The sequence below is a fragment of the Myzus persicae genome, unplaced genomic scaffold (genome assembly GCF_001856785.1).
Source record: "Myzus persicae strain clone G006 unplaced genomic scaffold, MPER_G0061.0, whole genome shotgun sequence".
NCBI classification, from domain to species: Eukaryota; Metazoa; Arthropoda; class Insecta; order Hemiptera; family Aphididae; genus Myzus; species Myzus persicae.
In genome coordinates this window covers 674,586-689,025 of record NW_019104189.1, presented here as the reverse complement: position 1 = coordinate 689,025, position 14,440 = coordinate 674,586, and the positions used below count along the sequence as shown (strand labels likewise).

The following is a 14,440-nucleotide window of genomic DNA, read 5'->3' as shown; positions in this document are numbered from 1 at the left end:
ATTACGTGTTTGTATACAGCAGTCCAAAAAACCAATTATATGCAATATAGGGGAGGAGTTCACACACGACTTAAACGGTTTTCTAGACAACCTAGTGTCCGAGTCTATGTATGCACACAACAATAAAGTATAACGTGAGACGTCTTTTTTTTGACGTCTCAAAAGAGAAATGGGTTTCTTTACATACATGATTTTATAAGCCATGTATATTATAAACCGTTTAGAAAAGCTTATACATAAATCCGGCGGTGTACTTGAGTAACAATAACACCTAGTATGCACAGTGTGAGATAATAATAACTGATGTATATTATAATAATAATATTAAACATAAAAATACAAAATAAACCTATATAATATACAATATACACATTGCACATACCTAATGTAATAGATTATGGATTTATTTTAGGTATAAATATGGGCATATGGCTATCGGCTATATACCACAATGATGTATATCGGACCCCGGACCCCGGTAACCTAATATCCTCGCATCCGGCGTTGTGGTTAAGGTGTTTTTTTCCGAGCCACGCTAGGGGGTTCACTCGATGCGTAATGTATCTACAAAAGCGGTCTGCGCATGACAGCGTATTTAAAAAAAATTGTATTCATATGAGTAGTGTGTTGTGCATCTAAATGCACTCTTGCATCCAAAGTTAAAGGTATATAACACTTTTAATGCAAATACGTATTTAAGAAATATCATTGACGATGACGATGACGTCGTGCATTAAGTGCCAATTTAAATAGACATATTAAAGGTAATTTCACAAACATGTTAAGTGTTGCCTTAATGTTGGAGTCATATACTCTATATTATGTAATATAAAAAATATTTATATTATGACGATATGACATGTACTAAATGTTGAAATGTGTTATATTTTTTTCTACCACATTACGTAAAGACGTTCTGCAGTGGAAAAATAATGTAAACGATAATGATGGATTTTACGGGTATCAAACATTATTTTTGATATAGTTGCTGGTGCATTTTTGATAAAATTCGGGTGTCGGGTATATAACTGCTGCAGTCTGCAGAAACCTGCAATCGGTTCATACGTCCTACAATAAAGTATGGTTAATCGAACGAAAATTATTACGCTATAATACGATAACATTCCGCCGTGCATGGCGTATAATAATAATAATAATAATAATAATAATATGTACCTATCTATAATACAATACATATATATATATATATATATATATATATATATATATGAATAAAAATCACATTTTTTCTTTTATATATTATTATCCCCGTCGAATTCTTCTACTGCAGGCTGCACCAGCCTGAACGCTGTTCGGTCGGGCACGTTATGATATTAAACCACTCGGCGTAACCTAGTTCTTCGAGTCTCACGAACGCGCGCAGATCCGATAAAATGTGAGACGAAGGCCGCGGCGGGCGACTTGAATTTGACGCCCGGATTGTCAGATCGGGTGGGTGGGGGGGTTGAGGTGGAGGCGGCCCGGGGGATACGAGGCACGAGATAGTGTGCGTCTCGAGTCTCGACACAGACAATATTTAATGCGACAGCTAGTTCGTACCTATTTATTATTGTTAAAATACGTACACGGAGACGTAGAATACATATATATATATATATACGTTTAAACGGTTCAGAATCACATGTGCGAAATGACACAAAACGGGGCAGCCGGGAATGCGACGGGAGGAGCTCGGCAAAATATTTAAAAAACCAAATTAAAATAATAATCATAATAATGTACGACGGAAATGAAATCGTGATCGGAGTATAATTTTTTTGACTTGGTCGTGATCCGCTCGCGCATGTTCATTTCGTCAGAGGCAATAAATTAACGGGCGTCGTCCGAGGGATATTATATATACTCGAACCTATTCGCTGTAGTCATACCAGCGGTGTACATACCGCGTGTACATGCGGTTATATTGTCGACCTACAAAAAAAAAAAAATATTATACTCATGACGCCGCCGCACCGTTTATGGTGGACGCGCGTAAATGTGAGTCATATACGATTTTCACGTCTCGTGTTATTATTATTATTATAACACAATCAGCAGATTGCCCAACACCTCGCGCTCAGGCCGATGAACATTATAAATCTTCGTCTGAAAAACGATCTATCGTACCGCAGTGCTCACATGTTCTTGAGTTGATTTTATCAACCGGATAGCCGGAGAAACTAACCACCTCTCATAATATTATATAAGCTATGAAGATAATTTTTTACCGTTCGCATTACATATAAAATATATATATTATGTATAACGTTGTATCCTATTAGAGGTAAGGTTACATTAGGTGGTATAAAAGTATGAAATTCGATTGGATTTGTAAAACTTACTGCCATAGTAAACACCAAATGTCCAAATGTAAAACAAATATTAACATTTATATACATATATATATATACATATGTTAGGACAGTTGCTTTTCCGAACAAGTCGTGTTTCAAATTAATATCAGATTATTGTTGGAACTTAAAATACATATTGTTATATTATTGTACTCACAGAAACACACACGTGCATTGTACACACGCATAATAATATTATAGTCAATATGCAAATATAATAAATATGTACACATATTGAGTTGGATTGTTTGTTGTGTATCTCTGAGGAGGGGAATGAGTGGGCGAAAAATCGATTTACATTCAGTTATTCTGATACGTACCTGCAGTGCAGCTCCGTTTCCAATAACGGCATCGCTGTCAACTATATTATAATAATACAACATAATAATAATGTCTAATGACACTTGCCGCTGTCGGTGTTGTCCCACCAATAAACAATACAATTTAATAGGCTGTAGCTCAGCACAGTCACAGGTAGGCTGTAGGTATCGGTCGATAGCCATATAAAATTGCGACAATATTGTGTAGTCGCGGACTCGTTTATTTTTTTCGTAATTCATACACGCCAATGTACAACTTTGAAATTTCAAAGTTCAAAGTCAAGTGCGGTTACCGCGCGGGCGACTCGAAAATCCGATAAAATATAGGTCACTCGTATACAGGTACACAATATTATATTATAGCGTACAGCCTTGCGCTCTGAATGGCTCGAAACTCGCAGCTGGTATTAAACACCACCGATTAAAAACGGTTTACGACCGCATAAATGCAGCGACATTAAACTGCAATTGTTATAATTTGATTAACGGTACGAAACGCGTTAAATCGATGACGCGTAAATTATAATAAGTATACCACCGTCTATATTATATCTATATATAGTTACGTATGTGATGTTCTTCGGTGAATAATTTATCGAATTCTATTTTAACCGGAACCTAGTTCCAATGCAGTATTACTCTCAGGACTTTTGGGTATTTTAGAAATCTACTATTATTTGGATTTAGATAAGAATTTTCTGAAAAACTCGGACGTACCGACCGGGTTCACGACCTGGTGACGAACCTCATCGAATTACAACGTATATTATTAAATTATTAAATTATTTCTTTCTACTAGAGGGGGGTCGCGATGAACACAAAATGGTCACCATAAATAATTACGATTTGAAATTCGTGTGCATCCGTAGTATACCTACCTGCATAATATAGTCTTCGTCTCGGCATGTAAGTACACTTTTGCTGCGACAGGGGGGGGGGGAGAATAGAAAACAATAATCGTGCGGCGGAGGTTTGCCGACTCGCGGGTTCATATACGAGTATTATATAGATATATGTATACTTTTTATAAGTCGAGAGCACCCACGCAACGTATTTTGATTAATCTGGTCCGGGTAACTCGATCTGTCGGGATATACAGAAAACCGGTCCACCGCGGCAGTTTCGCCCCCCCCCGCCCCCACTTCGTCTTCTCTCTGGCCTGTGTATAATATATAATAATATATACCGTGCGCCCGCCCCTCCTTCGACGACCGACCGTTCCCCGTTTGCGACCACTTACCTCCCCGTCGTCCGCCATATTATATATTATATTAGGTACCTATATATATTATTATAATCTAGTTTTGTACCGTATATTATAATGTAGTAGAATCGCAATGGGGAAGGGGTTTGCGAGTATAAGGGGTACGGGCAGATCCGTTTCGACTTCGGGTGTGGTTCCAAGTCACGACGTCACCTACATTTTGTGTACTGACAGTATAATACTGCAGCTACTACTACAATACTATATTATACTATAATATTACTACTATATACCTACGCTATTTATTAACAATAATATAAATTATTATGGTATTATAAATTACAATATATTATGTATACATATAGGAAACTGTTGCTTTGATACAGCCGAAACGTTCTACATTATTTACCGAAATATTGAAGGCACATTTTATATATACTTTCGAATGATGGAAGAAAATGTCGTTCGCGGGACCGAAGCTTTTTGGGTCAGCATCGAGTTGTACACTTGTACAAGTCGTATATTTGTATCTGCATGTATTTATATATTATATTGTAGTCTTGAATACGAATTCGTGGTTCTCAGCAGAAAAAAATTTTGAGGAAACCAGTTCGCGATCGGGAAAAATTTCGAAATAATAAGTGCAGCGGTGCATTAACGCGTGATATTGGTATAAAACGATTATACAGCTAAGAGGTACGAAACATATTCGGGTATAAACTCGTTGGGCAGCGTACGTCATAATATTACAATCCAGTAGCGATAACTCGAACCTCGATAACTTGAAAAACTTTAACTTGATTTTTTTTTTATCTCCTTTCAACTCGAGACTAGGCTGTATACCTATATATATTAAATTAAAATTTACCAAAATATACATTTGTTGGAAACTGTAAGTATCTGAGATGATAGATGTCTCCAATTAATACCTACTTAAATTTAGTTTGATTTACAAAAACACATATTTTCCTTACATGTATTGAAAACTACAAACAATTTAATATTGCATTATTTTTAAATTGTTAATTATTTTTTAGCGTTACTCACTATCAACCTATTGATTTAAAAACTAAACCTTCTACGGTGTTGTGCAACGCACTCCGGTTGTCGTTGTAAGATATTTTATTTTTCGTGTCTGTAAAACATCAACAAAATATATCATAATCGCTATACAAGCCTATAACGTGATGTCCAAGGACATGGCGCGGTTTCGGTGATAAAACATTATAATATTATTATGGAAGAACGTAATTAGAATATCTAAAGAGATTATTATATCGAGTGAGCGATGCTTTATCTCAGTTGAAATTGTTCATTCCGCGGAACAAAGATTGAAAGATTTTAAACAAAGCACACAAAACAACATTAACGGGATACTACATTTAACGTAAAACTCTCATTATTCTAGAAAAAACTCATATTTTTGAAAACATTTCTTTTATATAATCTTGAGTCGATACAAAACAATTCATTTTAACTATTTTTTTTATTTTTTTAAGTCTTTGAGACGCAGGATATTTTTTGAAGTATTTCAATCCATAAAAATCAAATTTCTGAAAAGAAACTTTAAAAGCTAATATCTATTTAAAGTTTGGACTAGCGGAGTAGTGGACTAGTATTTTGCGGAGTACCTCTGTACCACTTCACACTGCTCATATAAACTTTAAATACTTATATAACAGTTATAACTTATAACTCATAAGCTACTAGACCAAAGTTCAATTTTTATGATTTGAAGTATTCCAAGTAATATTCTGCTCTAGGATAAGCAATTCAAAATTAATGCCATCATTGGAAAAAAGTTAAACATTTGAAAATGATAAAATATAGAAGCAAAAAATAGAAAAATTTTAATTTCAAAAACATCAGTAATTTTATAAATAACGAGCGTCATACGATAAATAATGGATCACCCGGTATACTTGCTCTTAAATGTCGTACGTAATACCTATAGTTATACATTTATTATATTATTGTGTGAGTGTGTGCACAAACGTCCCGCTTATATTATATTATATATTTGTAACGGTATACCTATAAACACTGCAGCAGCAGCAACGACCTACCGTCTTTGCTATAACGCGTGCACACCGCGCGCCGCCGCCGCTGCCGGCTTTTCTCGGACCGCTTCATGCGGCGGCCCCGGTGTTGACGGACCTTAACCGCCGAATAAGAAAAGAAAAAAAAACGTAGGAGAAGAAGAAAAAAACAACTACACGAGTAAAAATAAAATTAGACGAAAAAAATAAAGAGAGAAGGAAAACGCTGGCGGAGCGGAACGCATGTTATATGTGTGTGTATGTGTACAGACCGCATTAAAAACCAGTTTCCACGGCGCGTCTCAATGTTTAAACACGAGTAACCATTATTATATCAGCCCGGATAATTAGCCCGGATCTAAACACGCGGCTACTAAATATAAATATATAAATATATATATATATATATATAGGAACCTTACAGTCGGTCATGATTTTTTTTTGTTCATGTCCCATTGTCGTAGATTTTCGTTAGGTATATGGATCCATACGGGAAACGCAATGCACAACGGCCGCCGCTGACAACGCAATCCAGGTTTCGTATTTTTCGTCATATTACTATTAAAAATCATTCTTACACAATACATTATATCATCGTATAAGATGAATGCGACGGATGTACATAAAGTACAGTGCACATTTTACTTTTGTTGATAAGATATATTCACTGGAGGAAATGTAGAACGAATATATTAAAAAATATAATGTAGAATTTCTCATAATTTTAATTTTGCACTAAGCTCTAAAGACAACAGAATGGAATTAAATAAGGCCATTTTTACTGGTTTTTAATTATACTATAAGACATCAGGACACTTGACTAAAAACCAATAAGATCCTGTATAATGAGGGATGAAAACCAATCTTTTATAAGAAATGTACGTCAATAGGTAATGTGTCATATAAATTCATTAACTGAATCAAAAAACCTAAAACGAGCAGACATTTTAAAAAATTTGACAAATATTACTATCGGCAGAGCGTAAAATATTACCTATACAAAAGACAACTTTTAACAGCGGTCGATAAACAATATTTCATAATAAATGCAGACGGCCCATAACCAGCGTCAAAGTCTCATGCAATGGGTATAAGGAGTAAGAACGCATATTTTAAATACATTTAAGAATAATAATAAAAAAAATAAAATTTATTGTTTTGACACACAGCGCAATCGCCGTTATAAATTATAATAATTATTAAATGATGTCTTACTCAAGATTTCTTTTTAGGTACACGTTATTTTTGTACCGAGTTAAAACATGGCTATTAATTTGTGGTTAGGTGTATATAATAGACGTGTACCTACGTGTAGGTACGTGTAGTGAGTATTAATTACGATTCTTAAAAAAATACTAATAAACCTTATCGTATAATGCCTAGAAATGGGTACTGGAGACTGTAACTATATATGTATATATATATATATATAGGTACTAATATAGCAGACAAAATTAAATCCATGTCGTCTATGGACGCCCGTTAATGACTAATTACCGGATATTGTAAATTATATATTCTTTTAATCAGCGCAAAGCCGCTTTGAATCCGTCGCGCATTTCAATGAAACACAGCTATAATAAAGACTGCCAGAAAATAATAAATACAATTATTTAGACTAAATTCGTGACAGGTCGAAATTATGCTTTACTCAATCGTTTCAAATAAAATACATTTTCCATCTCGGCTGGGCACTTCGAAATTACGATGACAATTGATATACATTTAAAGGGGGGCATACATTTAAACATTTTAAACCAATTTATTCCCACCCATAAACATATTCGTATTATTAATTTTTTTTAAGCTTATAATTCTCAATTGTTTAAAAATAATATTAAATTGTGTTGTATGGTATGGGATGATAAAACTAAAAATGTGAAAACATTTTTAGTTTTATCATACATGTAGATTTAATTATTGAAATAGCATTCAATATCTATATGATTTCATAATTGTACGAATATAATTAAATTAACAAACTAATAAATTTAATTTATTTTCATTCTTTTAACATCAATAAACATTAAATGATGTATTTAAAATAATAATTTAAGGAAAATGGAATTTAGTGTCATTACATTCTTCGTTAATGCTATAAATCGTTATACTTATACAAACGCTATATATTGAGTATTCACACATTCACAATAGGCGTTCGTTCTATGGGTGCTTCTATAGCATAATAATTTAGTCGATGGTCTAGCCCTAGCGGGTATTGACTATATAAATGTATATAATATAGTATTTTGCAATAATCTTTATACTTCACACAACAATGGGATAAATCTCTTTTTCTAATTCATTGAATGCCACTTGATTGTACAATCATGGTATGGCTGTGTATTATAATATTATATATCGTTATGACCTGATGATAACAAACGCGTGTTTACTGCAGCAATCTTGATGAAGAACGAGCATAATATAACGTTATGGCGATAGCTATAGGTATAGCAGGTATTATCTCGATAACATCGTCGTCTTTTCGTGTTTTCTTCTCCGTTCATAAAACACGACGATTTCGAGTAGAAAACGCGGATTTATTGTGTCCGTATGTTTTAATTGTGAATTCAAACGTGCACCGGAAATGCAAATCTTATATAATAGGCACATACCAAACGAAAAGTACTTGTTATTTTTATATTGTCTGTGTAATAATAGGTACGAATGTTGAACTTAATATAATGGTTTAATTCGTGGTGAAATAAAATATACGATTTCACACAATTCCGTATAGGTGTAGAAAAAAAACTAATTCATCCGATTCTATACTATAATATATCAACTCAAACTGACCTGCAGGCACCTATACCTATATTGGCTGCGTCCTAAATTCAGCGACGACTCCCGTTACCTCCGGGTTCGTGTGGAATTTTTATAGAGATTATACTAAACATTTTTGGTTCCGAAAAAAGTTAGGTTCTAACAGTCGACGTGCAGTTTCATATCGTGAAATCTCCGCCGTCCATCAGCTCGATCCCGATTCGGGCGCGAGCGAAACGTGACGATCCAGTTTTTTTTCGACCGGACGAGAGGTGATTCATATAATAATACAGCCGTGTGGTTTTTGTATACCAATATATATATATAGGTCTAATATATTATATAGTCTTTGAGATTTGCACACGGAACTCGGCAAATTGGTCCGGGCGAATTATTTCATATATTATTATTATTATTATTATATTGTATATTGTTATCCAAGAGCATTGCGGGTGAAAATACGTTGCGGAGCGCTCGGATCACGACTCGAGACAGTCTCACATGTACTTATATATATATATAAACGCACACACACACACACACACACACACACACACACACACACACACACACACACGTAAACACTGCGGGATGAGTCGCACACATCCCACGCGCGCTATACGGACGAACCGAGCATAATGAAAAAAAACCGACTGTACGAGCGTATACCTACATCTTATTGTGTATTGTGTGCGTCTGCTGTGTCTTCGCGTGCGCGTATATACAGATGTATATTGTTACAATTTTTTATGTGTATATATAATATACTCGTATACCTACTCTACAGAACCAACTGTGGCCTGCACGATATTAGGACGACGCGCAACGTAGAGGATAAAAACGATTATTATTATTATTATTATTATAGACCATGCGGGCACTCCGAAGCGCAGGGCGAAATCGTGTGGAGTGTCTATGTGTGTGCGTGTGTGTATGTGTGCTATTGAAGCTGTGTCCAGAGTGTCCACCCATAAATATTATATGCACGAAGGTATACGCATGCAGTCCACCGCCGTTTCGGCAATGGACACACACATGGCGACAGGCATTCGTATTATTGTTTATTGTATATTTTGAAAACTATGCAATAATATTATCACTATACAGACGTCTTTCTACCGATTCGAATTGATATTATACATTATATATTTTATGTGTATCGCTGATCGACTGTAGAAGGACACGCATACTGGGACCCTCTCTGCAGAGTCTCCCTCTCCATGTACGACACCAAGACATTTATTTATTAAAATGTTATATATATTAATTGATTAACGAATTAAATATCTTTTTGTAATCGGTTGTACATTTCTATTATAAATGGGTGGTACACACAGAAGGTAACACTGTATACGGTACGACTTATATATATCCACAACACCTTAACCAACTTGGATGTCACTTGTCGATCTTTATAATAATATATTATGTACTATTTAGTAATTATTGTATATACTGATATTATATAACATAATTCAAGCATAAACAAATAAAAAAAATTTATGTTATGGTGGGTTAGGTACCTATTATAAAAAATATTGTATATAGAACCAGTTCGGTAATAGCGCAACACTACTATTGCAAGTTGACAATGTGCAGCATTATATATTATACAGTTTACCCATATTATTATAGTATACTATAACCTATAGGTATATAAGAAAAAAACCGAGGAAGTTTCTAGGTCAAATGTGTTCTGAAAAAAAGAGAGAAGCTAAAAGGAGAAAAACCATCATTATCATTATTATACGGATATTTTCGTCTATGATCTTTACACGCGTTTCGTACCTAGTCAGACATTAAGTGCACTCCAACGTTGTCAGATCTAATGACTCGCGGGGGATCCGTTACACGTCAAAATTTAAGCACTCGCTAATTTGAAAATATATATATATACTAGCGCGTTAGCGTGTGTACATGTACATACATGTTTGTGCGTGTGTGTAAAAACTGTACACTTATGTGATTTCTATATCACAGCGTTTTATTTGCGCCGGCGGTCATGTAGAGATTTCGTTCGGAGTAGAGTGAAAAAAAAAATGGCAACGACCTCGGAGGCACGAATAAATTTTTATATCGTGTCAGGGGTCGAATTTCTCCGACAAAGCTGATCAGTTTTAGCCGAAAACAGACTTTCGTAGTAGTTATAATATATACGTGCGATAAAAAAATTTACTATGTATGGATATATTAATTATATATACACATATTCAATTTCAGTACTATATTACGTGCATAAACTCACTTTGGCAATTAGCGATAATCTTCAGCCCAGACCCGTTATTATGTCTACAATAATTATTATTACATTAATTATGCAACAAACAACGAATAATTTAAACCTTTGTATAATAACAACTTGTTTCTGTTAATCATACAAAAACTTTAAACAGTTATGAGTACGATGAAATTTCCCCTAATATCGTAATATGTATAGTATCTTTTAATTTACCAAAATTCTATCTAGTTCTAGTACCCACCTATATTGAATTAGAAACAATATGAGTTACGTATTTAATAAATTGCATTAAATAAGATACTTAAACAGGTTCATAAAAATGTTTAGCGTTTGTTATGGTTTTAATAGTGTACCCACTATCCATAGACCTATATCTCTAAATAAACAAAGTCACTACCTATTAATATAATGAAAATTTATTTTGTAACATAATACATTACATACATAGTGCTATATATAATTGAATTCAATCAAACCAGGTTTGTGATCTGGGGGCGATATAAACGAGACATTATTATATAAAAATGTATTATATAGATATTAACATTCTTGCACAGAGCGATGTGCTTGCACTAACCTACCCTCAAACTTCACAGTCATAATACTTTATATGTAAGTAAATTAAATTCCTAATATTCCCATTCGTAGGATAATTTTTACTATAAAATGGAATTAACATTAAAATACTATAAAAATAGGTTATAACAATATGGTAATGCGTGATGGTTATCAGAATTGCAGACGACGCGACGTCGTTAAATATTATGTTGTTTTGTCAATAATAATTTTGTCGGTCGACAACGCTTTACCGGTGACCAGAGTTGCAGTAGCAGCGTAATCAAAAAGGTTGAAAAACAGGAACGCGAAGGAAAAAGTCTGGTGTCTGGTAAATGATAGGTACCCATATATAATATTATATAGTATACTCGATTCGTTATTTTTTCTTTACGACGTCACAGCTATACGTCCTCGTTGTATAGATACAGTTACACTGGGAATATAATAAGTATATAATTTATATATATGAATTAAATATAAACCGCGGAGTCATTAAAAACTAATGTCCGAATACGACTTAAAAAATACAACAATGATTTATACAAGATGAGGCTCGAAGTGTCGTATACCTACATATATAAACGAGACCGTGGCGGAGAAAGAAATTCCGACGAGGTTATAAAGGTGCGTAGAAACCGGTGCCCCGAGGGGTAGCACATTCGGCTCTAACCTGGATACACTCACACACACACACACACACTATACATAAGTATACACAGCACGCTTAGAATCAGAGAGTATCCTGCAACAGTGGTTAGATACGTTATATATAATGCGTGTTATGATTTCTTGAGATAGTAAAAAAAGCCGTTGAAATGCTTACGTGTGCGCGTGAGTAGTATTTCTTATATACATTGTCCACATACTACAGCTCGTGGGCGTTGGTATAAGGTATATAAGTACCTATATTATACGATACGCGAGAAGAAAAACAGACAATGGACAATCGTAAAAAAAGACAAAAAAAAATAACACTGAAGCGCGCATAATATTATAATGATCGAAGCCTTTTTATGGAGAGAAAATACCTCTTGCGCGTTATTACTTATTAGCTTCCGCCGTGGTCCCGGAAGTGTGCAGCTGTATGATAACAAGACCTTCTATACCATGCCGCTTACACACGTATTTATGTATATATATATACCTCGTTAAAAGTCTCCGCGGTGTATACCATAATATAATACCTACAACTGCGCACATCACCACAACTACCAGAAACATGATAATATAATATAAAAATAATATAGCGCGTCATATTATATACGACTTACGAGTGGTGTTCGCACGAAACGTACGCATCGTGACTTCCAGTTGCCGCGTATTACAAATATTGGCCGTCCGTCAATGACAGCCGCAAGAGCACGGTCATTAAAATGGCGCGATCCGAATAAAGAGCAAAATAAAAGAGTTGACCGAAAACTGCATAGCAATAGTATTATACATTATTATTACTATTATTATTATTACACACATCGCAGTGTTTGCAGACAAGTCTGTGGCGTGTAACAGGTTTCATTTATTGACGCTGTCATTAGCATCATGGCTGGGGGGGGGGGGGTGTTAATATCTATACAGCTAATAATTTTTTTAGGGGGGTCCAAAACGTTATTGCTTCGTTGGAGAACGGCCGCGCAACTATCATCATCTTATATAATGTATATAATATATATAGGTACATAATATATATGGGTATATTATGCCTATTGGACATGCATTTTTTTTGTCACAACTCTTATAATATAATAAGGGGTTTCCGAAAAACATGTTTTGTAAGATTTTCAAATGTATACATAGATATAAGCCGAAGCGAGAGGTGAGAAAAATATAAGCAATAATATTTTTTAATATATAGGTGAGTATACACGTACATGTACGTGGGTTCCTACGTGCTGCAGTTGTATTATTATTTTGTGACAAGTCACGCGTTTAAATTATAATCATAATAGACTATATGGTCGCATACCAAAACTATATTACCTATAAGAATATAAAACTACCGATAGAAAAAAAAACCACTTGTTGATAGGCAACTATAATATTATTATCCTGCAAGAGGCAATTCTCAGTAAAATTCCTATAAACTTGGAAACTAAAGATAACGGGAAAAGATAATTTAAAGAAAATGTTTCCGGCGACTTTAATGGTTGAAAAAGATCCTTGGAGACTTTAACGGTGGTAGTTTCTGGACTTTTGAAATAATAGAGATGTTTCCATGAGAATGAATACCACTTTGAATACCAGATAGAGACATTACGTTGTTATAAGTATAATAATATAAATTCTGATATAGTATTATGTGGGTACGTACCGTGAACCAGAAGATGGTGCGTGCGTTTCAGACAAGGCGTCGAGTGTAATCCAAAACTCGGATAAAATTAAATTTAAAAAAAATATATATTTATTATCTTACGTCGTGCCCGACACTATCGTATCGTGTAAGTATATATTTATATAATTATACTAAGTGCAGCGTCCGCGTTAACAGAGGATCTCTCGGGCCACGTCCTTTGCAAAGTACGCACTTGAGGAGTAGACGAAAAAAAAAAAGGTTCCGCGCAAAATTTTGAACACACGGCGCGCGCGCACACACTCGGACCACGCGGACCCGGACGACGACGACGACGGCGACGACGGCGGTTGCAGGTTGGCGACCGGCGAGACCGTAAATCACACACTGCACGCACGCAGGTAACTCAACTCGACCGGTGGCGCGGAGGCCGCCGCCGCCACGTGAAAACCCGCCGCGAGTCCATCCGCCTCCCACCTGGCGACCAATCGTCGTTACCCAAAGACCTAATTCCACCGCCGCCGCCGCCGCCGCCTCGGTAGAACCACCGCCGACGCACGCACGCACTCGCATTCTCGCGGCGCTTGCTGCACGCACACAACCGACGGGTTCCGTTAAATCTCTCAGCTGCTGCTTCGGCTTCAGGTCACACGCGCACACACACACACACACA

General features: G+C 35.3%; 1 protein-coding gene across 2 annotated transcripts in view; it reads right to left on the bottom strand.

Moving 5' to 3' along the window:
• Positions 1–14,161, bottom strand: part of LOC111039756 — a 66,456-nt gene extending 52,295 nt beyond the window's left edge. For both annotated transcript variants that reach the window (XM_022323373.1, XM_022323374.1), the window contains exon 1: positions 13,789–14,161. The gene's annotated coding sequence lies outside the window, so the exon portion shown is untranslated. The remainder of the gene's footprint in view (positions 1–13,788) is intronic.
• Positions 14,162–14,440: the final 279 nt, after the last annotated feature.